Source organism: Juglans regia, chromosome 13 (assembly GCF_001411555.2).
Source record: "Juglans regia cultivar Chandler chromosome 13, Walnut 2.0, whole genome shotgun sequence".
Taxonomy (NCBI): Eukaryota; Viridiplantae; Streptophyta; class Magnoliopsida; order Fagales; family Juglandaceae; genus Juglans; species Juglans regia.
In genome coordinates, this window is record NC_049913.1 from 24,228,166 (window position 1) to 24,252,698 (window position 24,533).

A 24,533-nucleotide genomic window follows, 5' to 3' on the forward strand; every position below is an offset into this window, starting at 1 on the left:
TGATATGATGATACTGGTTCACGTGATATGGTTGGTAGCAACATGATATGATATGATATGAGTGCACCCATTTTGAAAACAAAGTGGTCTTTTATATGTTCTTTCCTGTGTGCACACTCGGGGCTGCAAGATTGAAAATGGGAAAGTTTCACAATATGATACTGTCTGGTTTGGCCACCGGGGATAACACAACCCTACCATGGGGGCTAAACATGATATATGATATGTTATAATAAGATAAAAATGTGCAGTTATGTTACGCCAAAGTGATTTTGAATATAAAATTGGTATTTGAATATGAAAATGGTATTTGAATATGAATATGATATTTGAATATGAAAATGGTTTATGAATATGAAAATATTGAAAAGTCACTCGGATTTCTTTTTGATAATATGTTTTGAGATGTGTACATGAAAATTAAATTTTTTGCTCCTGTATACTAAAATTTCTAAAAATGGCTCATGTTTACATACTGGTATATGTTCTCTGCTTATTGAGTTGTGCATAACTCACCCCTTGTCTTCATTATTTTTTAGATGACGTTGAAGACCCAGCTGGAGGTCAGGAATAGAAATTGGAGCTTGACTAGATATGCATAGAAGGTCGAGTACCTACGAGTACCATTGTTAGTAGAAGGTTTTAACTTGAGTATTTGATGTACTTTATGCTTTCGGACCTATTGAGACTTAAAGATGTGTCATTTTTTCTCATTGAGATTGTTGGGAGATTGTGGACCCCTTTGGTTTAGGTTATTTTGTAATGATGAGTTATAGAGTTTGTATTATGGTTACTTAGAAAATATGAGATTGTGTACTATTTGAAATCCTTGGAGTTTTTAGATGCTTTGGGAGACAGGTTTATAAGTAACAAATAGTAATTCTCCGACCCTTCCGGGTACGGGGTGTTACAGTTAGTATCAGAGCCAAGTTTGAGCTTCTGCAGACTATAGTGTGTGAGATTTTGGAGTACATATAGGCTTTAAGAAATCATTTTATAAGGTAGAATATTATAGGTATTCGAGGGCTTAAAATTTGCAGACCTTATGAATGATTTTGATGTGTAGGATTTTACGGGTCTATGAGTTGAACTCATGTTGTTTGTGGTTTGGCTTGATTGTGGAGACTTTTTAATTAGATTTGATGGAGTTAAGTTTTTAGACTTTGGAGATTAATCATTATTATTGTTATGCGTACTTTTTTCCTCTTTATTGTAGGTACCTTTATAACTTTGAAGTATTATATATATGTTTAGTTTTCACGGTTACCACTAATTATTTATGTTTATATGAACGTTATAAATTTTGAAACGAATATTAAAAATCCAAGTTATTTTGTCAGGATGTCACCTTGTCGTCGAGAATGAAGGATGTCGGACTTGAACGCAAACGAGAACGAAAGGGAAGCAAACTCGAGTGCTTCCGAAGTACTACGAGCAGCAGCTCATCAATTAATAGATTATCTCGTGCAGAATCCCTTGGGTCACCAACACAACTATAATGAACGAGGTTGTACCATAGAATAGTTCAATCGGATGCACCCCCTTCATTTGATGGGAAAGGTGAACCAACCCTAGCAGAGGATTGGGTTCAAGATATTGAGGAGATATTGCGGGTGTTAACCTGCACAGATGAACAAAAGGTGGCATATGCTACATTCAAACTGACCAGGGAGGCAAAAAGATGTTGGATCTCAGAAAGAAATATTCGAGAAGTAGGCGGACATAAATAGCCAGTTGGCTGCATTTTATGCAGATTTTTCTTGAGTGCTTTTTCCCAAGCTCTGCCCGAGAAGATAAGGCAATGGAATTTGCCACTTTGGTGCAGGGAACCGTGACGGTGCACCAATATGAAGCTAGATTCATTGAATTATCCCGTTTTGCTGTGTATCTGATTCCTAATGAAGAAAAGAAGGCGCGTAAATTTGAACAAGGGCTGAATGAAAAAATTTATGGACGAGTAGTGGGCTTCTAGATTCGGAACTTCTCAGAGTGGGTAGATAAGGCCATAGTTTTTGAATGAAGCCTTCAAAGGAGCGCTGCATTGCACGATCAGAGGAAAAAGACTATTTCATCGGGGCATCATTCTAGCATGGACCAAGGATCGTCGAAAAAGAGGAATAAAGGTAGTAGCTCGGGTAAGAGGCTAGTTCAGGGCACTTAACAAGCATATCAATGTAGAACTTGCCACCGAGTACATGATGGAGTATGCAGGAAGGAAGCGGGACTATGCTATCGTTGTGGAAAATTGGGTCACTATCTCAGGGACTGCCTTTTGCAATTGGATAGCAACAAGCCACCACCACCTAGGGCAAAAGGGATAGCGCAAGGCAACATCCAGCATACAACTGGGCCTGCACGGGTTTTTGCTCTGACGCCTAGAGAGGCTGAGGATAGTAATGATGTGATCACGGGTATGACTTCTTTGTTATGTTTTAAGATATTAATTTGTGGGTTGAGGCTAAGACTTGGAAATTTTAATTCATGAATGATGTTGATTGTGACCATAGGTAATCTTTCTCTATTTTCTAATAATGCCACTATGTTATTTGATTCGGGAGCGACACATTCTTTTGTTTCCATGACTTATTTTCGATTTTGCACCTTAGAAGTCGAAAGGTTAAAGTCCAAGTTAGTGGTTGCGACCCCAACAAGAAATTCGATAGTCTGTGATGAGATTCTACTAGGGTGTCCTTTATGTATTGAGGGAAGATTAATGCTAGCAGCTTTAATAGTGTTTAACATGTTCGGGTTTGATGTGATTTTGGGTATGGGTTGGCTGGTTTCCTGCCATGCCAGTATAGATTGTTTTATAAAGGAAGTGATTTTTAGACTCCCAAAAGAAAGTGAATTTCAGTTCACAGGTTCGAAAGTGAGGTTGCATCCACCCATCATATTTGTCATTCAAGTTGGAAAATTGTTACGTGATGGTTGTCAGGGATTCTTAGCCTGCGTGGTAGAAGCACCAAAAGAGGAGTTGAAGTTAGAGCAGATACCTATTGTGAGGGAATATCTAGAGGTTTTCCCAGAAGATTTACCAGGACTCCCGCTCGAGCGGGAGCTAGAGTTTGCTATTAAACTAGTCCCAGGCACGACACCCCTTTCTAAAGCACCTTACCGAATGGCACCATCTGAATTAGTGGAATTGAAGGAGCAGTTGCAAGATTTGATGGACAAGGGTTTCATTAGGCCTAGTGTATCACCTTGGGGAGCTCTAGTTCTCTTTGTGAAGAAGAAGGATGGATTGATGAGAATATATATTGACTACAGGTAACTTAATCGGGTGACCATAAAGAATAAGTACCCGTTACCCCGTATAAAAGATTTGTATGATCAGCTACAGGGTGCTCAAGTATTTTCAAAGATTGATATTCGATCCGGTTACCATCAATTGAAGATCAGGGCAGAAGACGTAGCTAAGACGGCTTTTAGGACCCGATATGGCCATTATGAGTTTTTGGTCATGCTTTTTGGCCTGATGAACGCCCCAGCAGTATTCATGGATTTGATGAACAGGTGTTCCATGAATTTTGAATAAGTTTGTGGTTGCTTTTATTGATGATATACTGGTATACTCCAAAACCTAGACTGAGCATGAGGAACATTTGAAGTTGGTACTTAGGACACTCAGAGATAAAAAGTTGTTTGCTAAATTGAAGAAGTGTGAATTTTGGCTTGATTCAATCGCATTTCTGGGGCATGTAGTTTCGAAAGATGGCATTTCAGTGGACCCGGGAAAAGTGAAAGCAGTGGTTAATTGGTCGACACGAAGTTCCTCTCACAGCACTTACTAGAAAAAATAATAAGTTTGAATGGACAACAAAGTGTGAAGAAAGCTTCCAGGAGTTGGAATGGAGATTAGTGACAACTTCGATGTTAACTGCCCCCACTGCTAGATGTGGATTTGTAGTTTATAGCGATGCATCAACGCTTGGATTGGGGTGCGTACTGATGCAACATGGGAAGTTTATAACATACGCCTCACGCCAACTGGAAGTATACGACCAAAATTATCCCATGCATGATCTGGAACTTGCGGCAGTCATTTTTGCACTGAGAGTTGGAGACACTATCTGTATGGGGAAAAGTGCAAAATTTATATGGATCACAAGAATTTGAAATATTTCTTCACCCAAAAGGAATTAAATATGAGGCAGAGGAGATGGCTTGAGTTAATCAAGGATGATTGCACCATCAATTATCACCCAGGAAACGCTAATGTTGTAGCCGATGCCTTAAGTAGGAAGTCAATGGGACTGGCAGTTGCAACCCTTACCACTCAACTTAGGTTGTTAATGGACCTACAAAGAGTCGGTATTGAGGTTATCACTAGTGATACAAGTACTTTCATGGCCAGTTTAATTGTTCAACCAGCCTTGATAGATAAAATCAAAGCTGCTCAGAAAGTGGATTTAGGGTTGGTGAAGCTAGTGGAAGAAGTCGGGAACGAGGGCAAATCTGAATTTAGCGTTTATGAGAATGGAGTTTTAAGGTTTAGAGGTAGATTGTGCGTGCCAGCTAACGAAGAACTAAAAAGGCTAATTCTTGAAGAAGCACATCGTTCCTTATACACAGTTCACACGGGGAGTACCATGATGTATCGGGGACTTGAGAGAGTCTTTTTGGTGGAATGGTATGAAAAGAGAAATTGCTAAATTTGTGGATTAGTGCCTAACTTGCCAACAGGTGAAAGCTGAGCATCAGAGGCCAGTAGGATTATTACAACCACTCCAGATTCTAGAGTGGGAGTGGGAGCATATCTCCATGGACTTTGTGACAAACCTACCAAGGACATTGAGTGGACAAGATGCTATATGGGTGGTCGTGGATCGCTTAACAAAAACTGCTCGTTTTGTGCTCATTAAGGTTTCTTATAAACTGGAGAAACTAGCTGAGCTGTATGTACGAGAGATAGTGTGGTTGCATGGGGTACCGGTATCTATTATGTCGAATAGAGACCCTTGTTTCACTTCCAAGTTCTGGCGAAGCTTACAAGAGGCAATGGGTACTAAGTTATGTTTCAGTACTGCATTTCACCCTCAGACAGATGGACAGTCAGAAAGAACTATTCAGATCTTTGAAGACATTTTGAGGGCATGTGTGTTAGATTTTAAGGGAACTTGGATGCGACATTTACCATTGGTCGAGTTTGCTTATAATCATTGTTTCCAGGCTAGCATTGGAATGGCACCCTACAAGGTTTTGTGAGGTAGAAGGTGTAGATCTCCATTGTATTGGGATGAAGTAGGTGAAAGGAAACTTTTGGGGCCAGAGATTATTTAGCAGACGATAGAGAAGATAAATATCATTTGGGCTAGAATGAAAGCAGTTCAAAGCCGACAAAAGAGTTATGCACATAAACGTTGCTGCCAGTTAGAGTTTGAGGTTGGAGATAAAGTATTTTTTAGAATAGCACCAATGAAAGGAGTTATGAGATTTGGAAAAAAGGACAAGTTGAGCCCAAGATATAATGGGCCATTTGAGATTCTTGACCGGATTGGACCGGTGGCTTATAGAGTAGCACTTCCACCAGCACTTGCGGGAGTGCATAATGTATTTCATATTTTCATGTTGAGGAAATATATTCCCGACCCGACACACATTTTTGACTATGAACCACTTCAGATTCAGGAGGATACGACTTATGCGGAAGAACCAGTTAGGATTTTGGAAAAGAAAGAACAAGTGTTACGGACTCGAACTTTCCCTTTGAAAAAAGTGTTGTGGAAGAATCATGCTACTAATGAAGCTTGTTGGGGGTTGAAGGCAGAAATGCGACATAAGTACCCACGACTTTTCAATGGCAGATTTGACAATTTATAACAAATTCAGAGGACATAATTTTTGTAAGGGGGTGGATGTGAGACCCAGCCCGCTGCTAGGCCCAAGCTCGTGGAAAACGTTTCCGAAATTCACGTCGTACGGGTTCATGCCATCTTTCCATTTTCATACACGTCCCTCCCACCCTTTTATTTCGGTTTGATCTGTTTCCTACTTATAGTCTATATATATATTAAGCTTTTGTCAACCCTAGATTCATTGTTGCTGCTCTCTCTTCACGCCATAGCCATCCAAACTCTTATGAGCATCCACTCTCCACTGTGAACCTCAGTCCAGACCTCACCACCGTGCCTAGCCACACGAAGCTGCCTTGCCCCTCCACTCATATTCTCGGTTTAGTCGTAAGTCCATGCCGCTGCACTTCATTTCTTTTGTTTTTTATGTTGTTGTCTTATGAGTTATTATTGTTATGCCTTTTGATCACGTTTTCAAATGATGAAGAATTACAAAAACTATTGCATAGTCAGTCTAATAAATAAATAAAATTACATTATTACCTTTGAGTTACAAGTTGCATTATTGTGATTTAAACCTTAATATGTATTTGTAAACTCTAAGTTTTCCATGTTTACAGAAATGCCTTTGTTAAGTTAAATTTATTTTAAGTAAAGCTTCTTTCAAAAGTAAGTGATAACGTTGTAATTTTATTATGACATAGTTTAATAGTCTTTATGTATAACTTAGAAATAAATTTTGGTATAATTATGTTATGTAGTATTAAATTCGATAGTTTGATTTTCAATAGTAAATAAGTTAGAGTTTAATACTTTAGTCAGAGATTTAGTTGGAATTTGGGAGGTATTAACATTTTAGGATTTCATGAATTTAGGTTTATGAGGAATTAAAGTAAGTTATTTTAGCATCTTAGGCTTAAATATTGGAATATATATTCGATTGAAAATTTATAAAAATTACGTGATTGTGTTATAGGTGAAGATTAATATTTGTTCGGCATTTTTGAGGAAATTTTCAAAAGGCTAAGAAGTCTAAGTAAGCGGGGTTCCTATGCTAGATTTTTATAAAAAGAAATAAACTGAGGTTGGTTTATAAAAATGTGCATGTTATTTTAAAAAGAAAAGGTGAAAAACAACCTCAGTATATATTTTGCATTCACTCATGAACTGAGGTTGGTTTATAAAAATGTGCATGTTATTTTAAAAAGAAAAGATGAAAAACAATCTTAGTATATGTTTTGCTTTCACTCATGAGATAAGTATGAAAGAGAAAAGAAATGATTTTGACATGAATTGTGTAGACATGAGTAATATTTGACATGTTTCTGAAATGTGCAAAAGAGCAAATACGATATCTGTGAATTTTTGTACATGTAATATGAAAATGATTTGGGTTTGTTTATGATCTAATGGAAATGATATGAATATGTTCAGAACATGGTTTTATATGATATGGATATGAAAAACCTTTGACATACTTATCTGTTTTGATTCTGATTTTGAATATGGTTCTGATATGATGATACTGGTTCACGTGATATGGTTGGTACCAACATGATATGATATGATATGAGTGCACCTACTTTGGAAACAAAGTGGTCTTTTATGTGTTCTTTCCTGTGTGTTGTATGGTACTACGCCTTACATATATGCTGAAAATCCATGTACTTATATGATCTCTTAACTATGCCCCGTTTATGTATGGTATATAGTTGGTGCTCTTAAGTCTCGTGCTATTTGAAAGGTGGGACATAAGGTAAATTCTATACACCATACTACCATCACACTTTCATCCTACTAAGTATGATATGTCAGATTTATCACCATTAAATGATCATTTATTGCATGCTTCTTTATCATCTAGAAAATTCTATACACGATACTACCATCTCACTTTCATCCCACTAAGTATGATGTGACAGATTTATTACCATTAAATGATCATTTATTACATACTTCTTTATCATCTAATAGTGATGAATGTGCTACGTACCACGTAATATGAGCAAAATAGGAAGAGAGTGTGGTGTATAATTTTACTCCTATCATCTAATGGTAATGAATATGCCACATACTATTTAATATAATCAAAATAGGATGAGAGTGTGGTGTATAACATTACTCGGAACATAATAAATGGTACTTGAGATAACAATTAATAAGTGGAAGCAAGATGTTCTCGAGTATTATATATGGTTTAATGAATCCTCTCCATTGTATGGTCTTTATAACTAGTCTCCTTCTCGTTAGTCTTCCCTAGACGCCTTGTCTCTAATTCTTATCCTCCTCCACCATTAATGATCTCCCCGATGATCTTCCTCACCTAATTTCTTTCCTCGTCAATCTCACAACCACCACTTCATCTTTTACTCCCTTTGTCTAAAAATGGATACAAACCAAACATATTGACTTATCACAGAAGAAACACAAAATCCCTCTCTTGGGTAGATGTACCTTAGAAACTGAAAACAACCAGAGAAAAAGCTTTACAATCAAGCTTTCAATTAGACTCTTGTTGGCAAAATAATGTAACGCCTCAATGGAAGGCCCAAACCACATACCTATATTCCAAAATGACTAGTTAATGATACAATTGGAATCCCATTAGAACCTTATAAAGAGTAAGAATTTCTCATTCCCAAGCAATGTGGGATCCCATACGCCATCTACCCTTATCCTTGTCATATGGGGTATCACAAATAATCTCCCAAAAACAACCACCAAAACCAACCATGTACAATAGCATCCAGTATATATTCCTCTTGGCGCTTTCTGGAGAACCTGCATATATATTGAAGAAATAGATGCAAACAAGCTAGGTTACTTTTTCAGTTCTCCTCAGAGAAAGATATAAAAGAGAAAATCCTATATATCTGTCTCCCCTTGGAAAGTCAAGGGTTATCCAATTATACTAAGAGAATGGTCTCCAGATTCTACACTCAAGGACCTAGACTTTACTACTATTCAATATTGGGTGCAAATCCATAGTTTGCCTTGTCATGAAAACTTGACACCAGAAAATGCCATACTCTTCAGAAGCTACATGGAAACAACTTTGGACGTAGATGTAAGTACTGACTCTTTAGGAATGCACAACAACCCTTTCTTAAGAGTCAAAGTTGAAATCAAGTTAGACCAACCTTTATGCTTTCTTCTACCAAGGATTGATAAAAACCCCCAGCATGGATAGACTTTAAATATGAGAGGCTCTCTAAATTTTGCTTCGATTATGGATGTATTGGTCATGTATCCAGTACATGCATGAGGGAACCATTCCCAACATCAGAAGGTGAATTGGGGTCATGGATCCGAGCAGAAGGATCGTGTAGAAAAATAAATTCTCAAAGTTTCTTCGCAGCATCCTCTAGCCCCTTGGTGCAAAACAAACTACAAATAAGATGATGAGAAACTCTAACTCATCGAATGACTTGGAAACATTGTTGTTGGGTTTGAACCCAAACAAGTCACCCTTGCAACATGCCCACAGTGAAGATCCAAGTCTAAAAGGAGAATCAAAGAAGCAAGAAACACCACCTGAGAAGAATATGGAATAGTGGCAAGTCTGACTACAGTACCTTTGACTGAGCCAGCTGCTCAGCTTCAGATACACTCAACCCATACCTTTCCCTCAAAGCTCCATACACAGCCGAGGAGCCGACTAGAACTTTGTGACCAAATCTCAAGCCACTGACCATATGTCCTCACTCTTTTTAAATCTGCAAAGCGTCACAAAAAGCCCACACATTTATCAAAGCCTCTATTTTTCTCAAGCCCATTCCCCCCGTACCCCTTTTCCTTTAACTTTTACGGACACGACCCCCCTCTGCAACTACCAATTGAACAGCACTTGATCTCCTCCTCCAAGTTGCCCACCAAAACCAGGACAGCTCCTGGAACTTTTCACCATAACACTCAATTATCGTCATCGTCCACTTTCCACTTGAAAGAGAGAGTTTTTATGAGAAAAGAACATGAAAGATTGGAGGAAGATTCTCAATTTTCAAAGAAGAAAAGGAAGATGGAATCACCAGAATCTGAGCTATCCCCACTGGATAAGCTTTTCCAGAGCATAAGAAAAAAGGCGAGAAGAAATGTGGGGCTCAGAAAAAGCCTACTCGCAAGACCCTAATAAAAAGTCAAGTAGCTTCTAATACACTCTAGTGACCGCCATCGAATGGAAACACGCAAAAATGGTGGCTAGGGCAAACAAGAAAATGTCCCTAACAAAGCCATGGAATTGTCGAGGATTAGCTAGTGCCTCATCAACAAGAACAATACGAGAACTGATAAGAGACAACAATGTTAAGATTGATACCAAGTAGATGCCAAAAAGATGCAGTATAACACCCAGACCTAGCCAAGCCCTATTTGTTTTTGGAATAGACTACGGGTATACAATTTTTTTTTTTGAAGGATTATGATTTTTTTTTGGGCTTGATAATTATGTTAATTTTTTTTTTAAACCTCCACCACGCACGACTCTAACACTCCCATGCATGTACGCCTCTCTTCTCCCCATCTTTAGGGTTTTGTATTTTTTGTATTTTTGTGTTCCAATCGCCTACATTTTCACGCTTTAACTTCAAAGTTCACGCACGTCTCTATTCTATTTTCACGGCAACTGTTCCTACATATATATAGAACTCGTATGTGGAAGACGCAAATGATCTTTAACCTAGACTAGAGTGCTGCCATACCACCAGTTTTAACCTTCTTGGACCTTTCCCCCACTGGCCAGCGACCATCATAAAACCCCTGTCAAGCTCTCCCCGTTACCAACGAACCTCTGTACTGCCCAAGCTTCTCTCGGCTTTCCACTGCCATGAGTGAGCCCTCCATTTAAAACCACCACAGTCGCAACTAGCATCTCCAAGCTTCCACGCCTCCTTGTCCAGGAACACCCAGCAACCAGCAGCATATTGGTTGTTTCACGCACGCTGCCATGCACCACCCTTCATGCACTTTCACCAATCCAGCCATGCGTACCGCCATGTGATAGGCACCGCCCGAGCCCCACAAGAAACCGCACAACCACCACTGAAGGGAAGTCCCACTGCCAAGCTCTTCCACGCTTCAGCCCACACGATTGGCCCTTGCACGAAGGAAGACACCAACTTCGAACGGAAAGCCGCCAGCCGTTGTCCTTTGTTTTTCCCACACTGAAATAGAGCCACCACTTATAGCCATCCCCAGCTCCTTCTCGCTGCCATCAACCACGGAAGTGTATACAGAAACTGTCGGGGAAGACTTCCCATCACCCCAATTCGCCGCACGCTGCTTCAGGCCCCGGTAAGCTCACGTCGTTTCTTTTTTTATTTTTCCTCTTTTCTCTCAGTTTCTCTCGGTCTCTCCCTCACTCTCTCACTGTGTGCTTCTCTTGTTCATCTCTCTCTCCCTCTCTATCATTTTCAACTGCCCAGGCGCCGCCCACATTGTCGTCGACCTCAGCTAGCTCCCTACGCCATCACACGCTCCCTTTTTGGTGAGTATCTCGTGCCCCTGCCTCGCCGACTGTTGCACCACGTAAATGCATGAAAATGTTTTCTTAAGAGGCTACGTAAATTTAGTTTTACATATTATTTGGATATGAAATTACAATATTGCCCTTATTATTGGATGGTTTCAATTTGGAATTATGTTTATATTAAATATGTTTTTACGTGGTCTTTGTGGGAAGTTTAAGAAATTGTATAGAAAATAAATAGGATTTTTAAATTGTCCTATTGGTAGCAAATTATTTTTATAGTAAGTGTGTAATTTTATTTTGAACATTTAAATATGATTACAACTATTTTTTTATTATTTAATGAAATTTTTACTGGTACTTATCTTAAATGTTGATTGATATGAAGGGAATTTAGAGAATGAGGATATTTTAAGGTCATGGGAATTTTTAGGTATTGAATAATTAAAATAGATATAGTAGAAGCTTAGGTGACGATTTATAGTTGAGTCGACATCTTTTTTTAAGAAAATTTTGAAAAGTTAAGAAGTCCAGGTAAGCAGGGTTTCTATGATAGGTTTTGCATAAAATAAAAATGAACTAAGGTTGATTTACGAAAATGTGCATCATATGTTTTGAAAAGAAACGTGAAAATAACTTCAGTTATTTATGCTTCATTACTCATTGAACTCTGATGAAAGAGAAAGCATTTTTGTCATAACTAGTGCAAACATGAGCTTATTTTTTACATTCTATTTCTTACCTATGCAAAAAGAGCGAATATGAAAATTTGTGCATAATTATGTAAATATGCTTTGGATTTGCTTTGATTATGAAGATGATATGATTTTGTTCAATACTCTGTTTGGATAAGTTGTGATTTCTGAAAACTTTTGGCATGACTCTCTGATGATGAATTTAATTAATTTTCCACTCTGTTCAGTTACGGCCCTACCACGGGTGATAATAGTGGCATACGACCCAACCACGGGTTACAATAGTGGATACTGCCCAACCACAGGTAATAATAGTGGATATGGCCCAACCACGAGTTATATTAGTGGATATAGCCCAACCACGGGTAATAATGATGGATACGGCCCAACCGCGGGTTATATTAGTGGATACGGCCTAACCGCGGGTAATAATAATGGATACGACCCTATCACGGGTTATATTAGTGGTCTCTGTGTTGAGTGCACACCTTGGTGACAGAGTGATTTATGTTCGGCTTGGCTATCCGCATATGCACAACCCTACCACGGAGGTTATACATGGCCTCTGTTATAATATGATGTTCTGATGATGATGATGATCATTTATGCTATGCCAAAGGATATTTTTGAATGAATTTATTTCTGAATATTCACTCTGATATTTTGATAACATGTTCTGCTTCCGCACTTTGAAAATGGAAATGTTTTGCTCTGCATTCCGATCTCTATAAATGCTCATGTTTACACACTAGTATATCTTCTCTGTTTACTGAGTTGTTGATAACTTACCCCTTATCTCCAAATATTTTTCAAATATTTTTTATGGTTCAGCTGGAGGACAAGAGTAGGAAGTTTTAGCAAGGTGTGATGATCGTAGTGGAATAAGTGCCTAAGGGTATAGTTTATTGGAGAGTCTTATTTAATAGGTTTATGATTTTATGTTATTTGATATTTGGAGTCCTAGATATTTATAAATATTTATGGAGTTTTTTTTTTAAATTATCTCATTTCGGTAGTTTTGGTGTCTTGGCATAGGAACATATATTTTGGTTTTAATAAATGGATTTGTACTTTTTGAGAATATTGGAGTATTTTAAATATGTTATAAAGGTTGGATTTAGGTTACAAGAGCTAACTTTCCAAACCTCCGGGAACGGGGCGTTACATGCAGAGCATCAAAATTGTATTACAGTAGTTTACATGAAACAGAAATACAACTTATATACAATATTACAAAGATGCGGAAAAGAATATTTTAAATATCCAGTTAAACTAACATAAGCCGTACTAAAAATAGAACTAGAAATAACTAACTGAAACAATACTATCTCTAATACCCCCTTCAAGCTGGACCATGTATGTTAATAAGGCCCAGCTTGGATACAAAGTTAGAAAATAAAGGAAAGTCTAATGGTTTAGTGAAACAATCTGCTAATTGATGATAAGAGGAAATATGAAAGAGCTTCACAACTTTTGCTGGGACCTTGTCATGAACAAAGTGGCAATCTATTTCTTTGTGTTTTGTTCTTTTATATATGAAAGATAGGATTAGTGGCAATGTGAGTAGTAGCCTTGTTGTCACAATAAAGAGCAGCAGCTTAAGAATGAGGAACTTGTAAGTCATGAAGCAAGAAAAGTAACCACACAAGCTCACAAACTGTGTTGGCCATAGCTCGATATTCAGCTGAGGACCTAGAAATTGTGCATTGCTTCTTAGATTTCCAAGAAATGAGAGATGTGCCCAGAAACACACAAAACCTGTGATGGGTCTTCGAGTATCTTGACAGCCAACCCGATTTGAGTTAGCAAAGGCAGTCAAGTGGAGATTAGAGGTAGCAGTTAAAAAAAAAAAAAAAAACCTTGGCTAGGAGAATCTTTAATGTATTGCAAGACTCCTTGAGAAGCATGAATATGAGGTAGTCGAGGAGAGTCCATGAATTGGCTTAAAGTATGGACTGCAAAAGTAATATCTGAGCGTGTGATGGTGAGATAAAGAAGCCTGCCCACCAATCTCCTATAGTATTTAGGATATTCTAGAAGAGGACCATCAACTCGAGAAAGTTTGAGATGTTGTTCTATGGGAGTTTTAATTGGTTTAGAACCTATGAATCTAGTGTCTGATAAGATCTATAAGGCATATTTCCTTCGAGAAAGAGAAATACCATAACTGTTCCTTGCAACCTCCAAACCCAAAATACACTTCAAAGACCCAAGGTCCTTAAGCTTGAATTTCTAATCAAGAAATGTTTTAAAGGTATTGACATCTGCTATATCATTTCTAGCAATGAGAATGTCATCCACATATATTAATAAAGCAATGAAACTAGTGTCTTGAAGCCGTGTGAAAAGAGAATAATCTATTTTGGATTGTTAAGGCCAAGATCAAGAATGGTAGAAGAAACTTAGCAAACCATTGTCTTGAAGCTTGCTTTAAACCATACAATGATTTGTTTACCCTACAAACTCTTGTATCATTTTTCTCACCAAAACAAGGAGCAAAGACATATAAACCTTTTCCAACAAATCTCCATGAAGAAAGGTATTGTTGACATCTAATTTAATTAGATGCCAACCTTTAGCGGTTGCTATAGAAAGAAGACACTTGACAGTGACCATTTTGGCAACTGGAGAAAAATATCAAAGTAATCCACTCCTTCTTGTTGCGTGAAACCTTTGGCAACTAACCTTGCTTTATATCTCTCGAGTGTCCCATTAGATTTTAGCTTTGCTCTATAAACCCATTTGCATCCAATTGGACTCTTTTCATGGGGAAGATTAGTTAATGTCCAAGTATTATTGTTTTCTAAGGCTTGAATTTCTTCAGCCATAGCAACTCTCCAATGAGGAAATTTGACAGCTTGGTGATAGAATCTAGGTTCAACAAAAGTGGAAAGAGCTAAGGTAAAGGCTTTGTGTTTATAAGACAAATGAGAATAACCAAGTGAATGAGAAAGAGGATATGCTTACCTAATAAAGGACCAGAATTCCTAGTTGAAGGTGGAGAAGAGCAAGCCTGTGAGGATGCCAAATGGCAATGAAAATCCTGCAGGTCACCAGGTGGCTTATGTACTTGAGAAGATCTTCCACGCAGGGAAGGATCTAGTAAAGATGGTGATTGATTAAGAGTAGGTTCTGTATGAGGAGAATAAGGTAAAATGGATTTTGTGGGAGTATGATTAAGAAAGATATTGTATGATTAGGTAAAAAAGAACTAACTGGAGTAGATGGAAAAGAAACATGTTGATCAAAAATAGGTGCAGGAAAAATAGGAGAAGCTTGTGGTGAGGCACTAAGATTTTGATTTAGTGACTTAAAGGGAATGATGTGTTCATGAAAAATATCCTGAGAAACAAAAATAGTATGACTATCAAGATCATAAAGTTTGTAGCCTTTAATGGCAAGAGGATAGCCAATGAAAATGCATCTCCTAGCTCGAGGAGCAAATTTAGATCGGTTATGAGCTGGTGTAGATGCATAGCAAGGAGAACCAAAAACTTTAAGATGGGAATAGGAGGGTGGCTTTTGGAAAAATAATTATATGGTGTTTTATTGCTAGCAAAGGAGAAGGAATCCTATTAATTAAGTATATTGCAGTAAGAATACAGTTAGACTAGAAAATCAAAGGAATATTTTATTGAAAGAGAAGAGCACGAGTTTTGTTGAGGGATGGCTACACAAGACAATCAAACTGATTGGAACCCATGTTAATGAAATGCTGCAATTACACTCGAGTATCAGATTTTGACTTCATCAAATAAACCCAAGTACTACGAGAAAAGTCATCTACAAAGGTTAAAAAAATACTTAAAACCATCCAATGACTGATATTGAAAGGGGCCCCATATATCACAGTGGACAGGTTGAAAAGGACAAGAAGAAATATGCTCACTATGAGAAGGAAATGGCAATCTTTTGTGTTTAGCAAGTGGATGAATTGAACCTGGAATGTTATTATTTATAGAAGCTGTAGGTACAACAAAAGACAACAATTTTATTCGAGAAAAGGAGGGATGACCCAACCTTTTATGCCAAACATCAAACTCAGAATGATTAGAATGGGAAAGAAAAGCATAACTGAAATTTGAATTACAAGGAAGAGTAAGATGATCATTTGATTTGTGCAGTATGTATAATCCTCATTTGGCTTCACCCTTCATCGTTCTCCAATGGGTGAGATCTTGTATATAGCAAGCATTACCAGAAAAAATAAAGCAACAAGATGTTAATTTGGTTAGTTCATTGATAGAAAGAAGATTGAATTTAAAGGAAGGTACGCACAGAACATTTTGTAAAATGAGCTGTGGAGATAGATGAATGGAGTCTATATGTGTAACTGGTGCAGAAATGCCATTGGGCATTTTAACAATGAGTTATGAGCAAAATGAAAAGAAGTGAAAAAAGAAGTGGAATGAGTTCTTCTATTTTGATGGAAAAAACAAAAGAGAAAAAGAATTTACCCGAAAGGTGATCAATTGGAGAAGTCACATTGGCTGTCTAAGAGACATGTGACTTAGGATTGAGAAGAGCTAGTAGTTGTTGACATTGTTGTGGTGTAAGTGGAAATGAAGAGGGAGAATCAACAACAACTTGATGAACTGAAGATGATGGAGTGGAACATTTCCCTTCCGAGCGATATCTAGGAGGATATCCATGTAATTTGATATATTTTTCAATAGTATGCCCAGGAATAGAGCAATGGGAGCAAATAGGTCTATCTTTGCGAGTGGAAGGCTTAGTCTGATGGGCAGGTTTTGCTATAGATGAAAGTGTAACAGATGGAATATGAGAAACCAAAACTGATCCAATGTCTCTTTGACGCTCTTCTTGAATAACAATGGATAAAACCTTGTTGATAGGAGGAAATGGATCAATTAAAATAATTTGACCACGCACTTGAGAAAAGGAGGCATTCAGCCCCTATTAAGAAAAGCATAACATATTCTTGTTGGTTCATGTCCATCAGTGTATGCAGACCTCCACATGAGCTGATAGGTAAGGGTCTATAGTTCATGAATTCATCCCATAAACCATTCATTTGAGTGAAATATGCACTGATAGAGAGGTCATTTTGCATAAGATAAGCAATGGACTTCTGCAACTAGAAAATCCGAGGGACATTACCTTGAGAAAAACGTTCTTGAAGATTAGACCACACTTCCATGGCAGATTCGACATATATCACATTGGCAGCAATCTCTTTAGAAAGAGGATTAAGAAGCCAAGACAGGATCATGTTATTGCATCTGGTCCAATAATTAAAAAGAGAAGTGTCGAGTGGTTTAGCAATAGAACCATCAACAAAACCAACTTTGTTCTTGGTAGTTAGGGCCATGAGCGTGGACCTACACCAAGTATGATAATTGTCACCAATGAGAACTTGAGTAACAAGAATAGATCCTGGACTATCTCCATGATGAAGTTAATAAGGACTAGAAGAATCAGAAGGATCATAGGAGGAAGATGATACAGATGAAGAAGACATTGCGTGGGAACGTGTTGTTCAAACTGATACCATGTTAAGATTGATACCAAGAAGATGCCAAGAAGATGCAGAAGAAGATGCCAAGAAGATGCAGAGCATAAAAAATGTATCACTCGTGAGTAGTTTACATGAAATAGAAATACAACTTATATACAATACAAAACAAGTGGGAAAGAATATTTTAAATATCTAACTAAACTAACATGAGCCTGTGCTAAAAATAGAACTAGAAATAACTAACGAAACAATACTATCTCTAATAAACGACCCTAATGCCATCTTTTTTAGTAAGAACCATTGGTTTTCACTATTTTGTATGCTTCTCCCTCTAATAAATGTGGAGGTCTTTGATGTAATTATCATCTCTAGTAATATTATCAATATTTTGATATACTATGGACTTCAATCTTATTACTACTGGAAATTAAAAGAAAACTTCTGCAAGAAAAAAAAAATTGACAGCCATCTCAAATTCTCATTCGGGGCCTTCGGTTTGCATAGGTGATATGAATGAAATTTGTGTTCATAATGAAAAATAGGAGGCCTTCCTTCACCCTTCAATCCAAAATTATCTCATTGAATTCATCCACAATGAAGGCCTTATTGATTTAGTATTCTAGAGATCACTTTACACTTTGACAAACAAACGACCATCACCCTCTCATCCTAACACAAATGGCTCTCTTGCAAATCTCCCCAAACCTTTTAAATTCGAAGACTTTTGGTTTAGAGATCCGAGTTGTCTTACAACTATCTTTGTAGCATGGAATCACCTTTTTCATAGCTCCCCTATCTACATTCTTACTTACAAAATAAAGGTGGTTAACAAATATATTAAGAACTGGAATCAGAATAATTTTGGTCACATCCGATAGCAAATTCACTCTCTTACTATAGAAATAGTTTGAGTGCAGCAGTTGGATCCTATAAGGGAAAACAAAGCAATGAAGGATGCACTTTGTACATCCCTCCAAGAACAGCTCAAGAGAGAAGAATGTTTTTGGAAATAAAAGTCATGTCAACAATAGCTATCCACCATTGATCTTAACACCAAATATCTTCATGCCAACACAATGATAAGAAGATGCAGAAACTCTATTGATATGCTAAAAAATCAAGAGCAAAATTGGAGATCTAGGAGCACAAATATTGGAGAACTATTTTTGAATCATTTCAAAAAGATCTTTACTTCTAAGAACCCTCAATTTACTCCTGAGATCTACAACATCCCAGTAGCATTTGAGATTAAGGATGCTTTATTTTCCTTTAAAGCTCATAAAGCCCCTAGTCCTGATGGAATGACTGCACACCTTTTCAAAATGAGTTGTAGAACACAAGAAATAGATCATTTTAGTTGTGCTACTTTTCTTATTAATTGGTCATTTGCACTGTGAGATTAATCATACTCAATAGCACCTATTCCCAAAAATGAAACTCTAACCACTACTTACAAGATCATTTAAAAAAATCCTTGTTGGTTGACTTAAACTGGTGCTTCATAAAATAATCTCTCATTTGCAACCTGCTTTTGTACCTAGAAGAATGATCCAAGAAAACTCCATACTTGCTCATGAACTCTTTGACAAAATCTGTCACAAAAAGGGAAAGGAAGGAAGCATAACAATAAAAGTAGATATGGAGAATTTTTTTGAGAGGATGGAATGTAATTTCATTTTGTTTGTTAAAAATTGTCTTGGTTTTAGTCATAAATGGATCCAACTCATAAAGAAATGCATCACCACTCCTAAACATTCGATTCTCCTCTTTGGTTCCCCACATCTTGGTTTTTTCTCACCCTCTCAAGGCCTTCGCCAAGTTGACCCATTATTCCCCTTCTTTTTTATCATGGGAACTAAAGCCTTATCCTATTTACTCACCAAAGCAGGAACCTCAAATCTCCTCCATGGCATCAGAATAACACCATCTTGCTCTTCCATTATTCATCTCGTCTTTGTCGATGCCCTTATTCTCTTTATAAAAGCTAACATCCCAGAAGCCCACATCATCCAATCCAGCCTTCAAACTTACATGACTTGGTCTGGCCAAAGCATTAATAGCACCATCAGCCGATTTAGATATCAAATCGTATCTCTTGCTTTAATAAAAAAAAAAATACTCCTCTCGACATCACTATGTCTCTTTTTTACTCTTTGAATTTGAAGAGCTATCCATCAAAGCTAAGTATCTTGGCCTACCCCTTATCCTTCCAAAGAATAAAAGTGAAGCTTTGAAAGCCATAAAAATCCGTATCACCTCTTAACTTGAAAGATGGCAAGCCAAACTTCTTTCCCAAGCGGCAAGAACCACTCTCATTACCTATGTAGATTCAACTATCCTCTCCTACAATATGTCCTCTTTTTTACTCCCTTTAAAAAGCATTTGCAATGATTTAGACACCATGTTCATGTGATCCTAATGGGGCTTTAAACTTAAAAATGAAAAAGCATCTCTTTTTGAAATATTGGGATTGTTATCCAAAACCCCTTGGAGGTCTGGGCATTTGGAAAATGCATGAATTGAATTGTACTATCCTTACAAAACTCAGTTGACAACTCACCATGGGCAGCAAAAAATTATGGGCTACCAATACCAAAGCCAAATATAAGAGAAATGACTCCTTAGAATACAATGTTAGACCAATTGATTCTTGGTTTTGGAAAAGTCTTAACCAAAAGTAAATCAATCATCTCCCAAGGTATCCATTTCGTCATTAAAAATGGTCCATCTATCAAAGTCTTCTCCAATAAGTGGATCCCCCACAAAACTTCATAAATCCTTTGCAACCTTTAAAACTTCCCCATTCTTGTCACCAGTTTCATACAAAGCAACCACAAGCAACGTGGGAGAAATAAACTCTTCTCCTTCTTTGAACCCCACATTGCAAATATAATTATCAATATACATCTCCCTTAACAGGATAGCCTGATCATTTGGTCCCTATCTCCAACTAGTAAGTTCACCATCAAGTCTACTTATAAACTTATCACTACTCAAACAACACTTCTCCCAAATTCCGTCCACTTCGCAACTCCTTGAAAAAAACTTTAGAAACTAAAACTCCAAGCTCGTATCAAGCTCTTACTTTGAAAATTCTGTTGGAATTCGTCCCAAAAAAAGCAAAATAGGAGGCTCTTGTCTCCACCTACAAGAATCAACCGACACTTTGTGCCCCCCTTGCCACAATTCCATTGACACATTCAAACATATTTTTTTAAATTGTCATTTTTTTTCCGTATTATTTGGAGCCTCTCTCCCTGGCCACTCAATATTCAAACAGGCTCCATGCAGCCCACATAATCCTAGATCAACACCATAATCTCCCCTAATCCTGCATTGAATACCCCTTCAAACCGCATTCATCCATTTCATATTTTTGTTTCTCCATATATGGATGTTTCTAAACAAGGAAAATAAAGGTTAAATCATCATTCCAACCATTGAATTATCAAATCTTATCAATCATATTTTAAAAGAATAAACTCTAGCTTGTTCACAAAATCTTAACAAACCCCAAAACACAAATTGGATGCTCCCTCCTCATGGTCATCTAAAAGTAAATTGCGATGCTTCTATCTTGGAAAGATTTACTATTATTGTAGGTGTATGCAGCAACTCCAGAGGAGTCTTAGGCTAAAAGTATTCCAACATCAACTCTTCCATATGGTGAAGATCAAGCTGTGCTTCTAGCCATCAAAAGTGCTTTGGCAAGCAAGGCTCATTTTATAGCCCTAGAAGGAGATTTAGAACTAATTCACAAAGCAATCACTGATCCATCTACAGATGTAGACTGGACTATTCAAACCATCATTGAAGATTGCAAACAACATCTCAATCATTTCAAGGCTTGGAACTCTGTTCATGTTCCTCAAGTGCCAACTCTATGGCACGTGAGCTTGCTCAAGGGGTTGCTAACTCACTCTAGTGTAGTAGTCCTTCCCATGATCGTGTCGCTTATGACTCCTTGTACTAGACGCACACGGTTTTGATCCCCTTTAGTTTGTTGTCCCTTTTCTTTGTACTCGATACTCTATTTATTTCCCTTATTATATTAGTCGATTGAAGAAACAAAACGTATTATGGTTAAGTGCAAAACGTCAATGGGTTGCCTAAAGGCTACGTTTGGAGCATGGAAGCAACTGAACCCATTTGAGTTGAGTTCAAATTTAAGTATAGCCCAACATCCAAACACTAGACTTCCAAATCACTAAACATCACTCAACTCAAGACCTCTTTACACATGAGACCCACAATTTTTTTCAACTCAACATCTCCTTACATGCGAGACCCACAACCTTTTTCAACTTCCAATAAGTACATCTAAGTTCATCTTAACATCAAAACACATCTAAACTTATCTTAGGTGGGCCCCATAAAACTCACTCCACAATTTCAACACACTATTATTCATAAAGAACTCAACGCATCTCAGCTTAGCTCAACATCCAAACACAACCTGAGTATCTTTTTCTTTACAAGTTTCTTAATTTATTATTTCACTCATTGTGTTTTTTTAACTCAACTCACTGTTGATTGCCCTTGCTTATGGTGGAGGAATATCGTGTTAACAAACAGGATCTGTGGGATTTACAAATATTCAAAAAAAAAAATATTCACTCACTGTCTTATATATAATCTTTTTCAATAAATGCCATTCATTAAATAATCTAATGAAATTTTGTTGTGGAACGCTATGTGGCTAGTTAAACAAGGTAAACAATATGAAAATCTAAAACTATTTATAAAAATAGAAAAATAAAATATAATTCAAAACCCAAATAACTAGTTCTAGAATTAAAAGAAAAAATTGTTTTGTAAAACAAAATTCATAATTGAAGCATGTAAATCTCTTTGTTTTACATTTGTATGTGCTTTATTTATTATTTACTTCATGGATGAGTATTCGAGTATTGTATCAATGCCAAATGACCGTTTTGGGCCTTTTGGCTGTATTGTTGGGCTTTGGCCCAGTTGAAAAAATTGTATCAACAACTACAATTAAGTTATGTTGAGTTTTTCATGCAGTTTACCAAAGAGGAATTTGAGCTCTTGGCAAAACCTTTTTGGTTTGCCATTGTTCTGAAATTCCTTCGGCAACGCCCTTCGCTGGATTGGATCAGATGTTTTATTAATGGTCGTTGGGGCTTGGAGGCTCAACCTGTAACACCCGTTCCCGGAGGTCCGGAGAGTTAACTCTAAATACCTAAAATCAATTTAAATAATACAACTATAAAGTCCAGAAAATTCCATAAAACATTAATCCAGTTAACTAAACCAAATATCTAAGTTCCTCCAAGGGGACAATAAAGAAAACCTCAATAATATAAATTAAAAACTCTCCAAAACTCGAAATTATCCTTAACTCATAAGATAAAAAATAACTGAAAAATAAAATCAGTTTACTAACAACGACTCTCAGATAAGCACTTGTACCCTCAAGTACTTATTCCACTTTGATCATCACACCTTACTAAAACTTCCTACTCTTGTTCTCCAACTGAACCATCAAAATTATCTAAAAAATATATAGAGATAAGGGGTGAGTTATCAACAACTTAGTAAGCAGAGAACATATACTAGTGTATAAACATGAGTATTTACAGAAATCAGAATGCAGAACAAAACATTTTCATTTTCAGAGTGCGGAAGCAGAACATGTTATCAAAATATCAGAGCGAAGATTTAGAAATAATTTCATTCAAAATATTCTTTGGCATAGCATAAAAGATCATCATCATCATCAGAACATCATATCAGAACGGAGGCCATGTATAATCCCTGTGGTAGGATTGTGCATCTGCGGATAGCCAAGCAGAACATGAAACACTCTATCACCAAGGTGTGCACTCAAAATAGAGACTACTACTATACCCCGTGGCAGGGCCGTATCCACTATTATTACTCGTGGTTGGGCCGTATCCACTATTATTACCCGTGGTTAGGCCGTATCCACTATTATAACCCGTGGTTGGGCCGTATCCACTATTATAGCCCGTGGTTGGGTCGTATCCACTATTGTAACCCGTGGTTGGGCCGTATGCCACTATTATCACCCGTGGCAGGACATTAACTGAACAGAACGGAAATAGAATCAAATTCAGAATCAGAGAGTCATGCCAAAGGTTTTTAGAAATCACGTCTTATCCAAATAGAGTACTGAACAAAAATCTTCGGAACAGAACAAAATCATATCACAACATAATTTATGCACAAATTTCATATTCGCTCTCATTTTCGAAGTTTAGAAACAGAATGTCAAAAATAAGCTCATGTCTACACCAGTTATGACAGAAAATACTTTCTTCTTAAACAGAATCTCATGAGTAATGTAGAATAAATAACTGGGGTAGTTCAAATTTCTTTTCATAACAAAACATGCATATTTTCCAAAACGGACCTCAATTCATTTTATTTAATGCAAAGTCTAGCATTGGAACCCCGCTTACCTGGACTTCTTAGCTTTTCAGAATTTTCCTCAAAAATGCCAAACAAAAATTAATCGTCACCTATAAAATAATCATGTAACTTCCATAAATTTTCGATCAAACATGTACCTCAATATTTAAACCTGAAATGCTAAAATAACCTATTTTCTTAAACTTCTTAAATTATCCTAACCCTTAAAATATTATCACTTTCTAATTTCGTCAATAGCCACTTAAACGAATTCATACCTAAGAGAGTAATTGAATAAATAATATGCTAAAAAAATGAAAACCAATGTTTTTTTAAAATACTAAAGTACCCATAACATATTATAGATTAATAGAATACTCTAGCTACTTAAAATCTCATAAAATAAGGCCCACTAAAAAAAAAATGAGTTCCATTGAAAACTAAATAGTTCAAATTAATAATATAATCATATCTTTTAATGTATAATGAAAACCAAGCCCATTCATTAAAACACAACCAATTAAAAACAGACCATTAAAGCAAAATCCATTAAACTGAACCCACGTAACATTATAACTGAAAACAGAGCAACATGTAAAAACACTTAAAAAACAAGATTGAGGTATTTTACGGAAAAATCAATGACCAAAGGTGTGATGGCAGTTTCGAAGTTACCAGGAGTATCAAAACCATAAAGTTTGAAACTT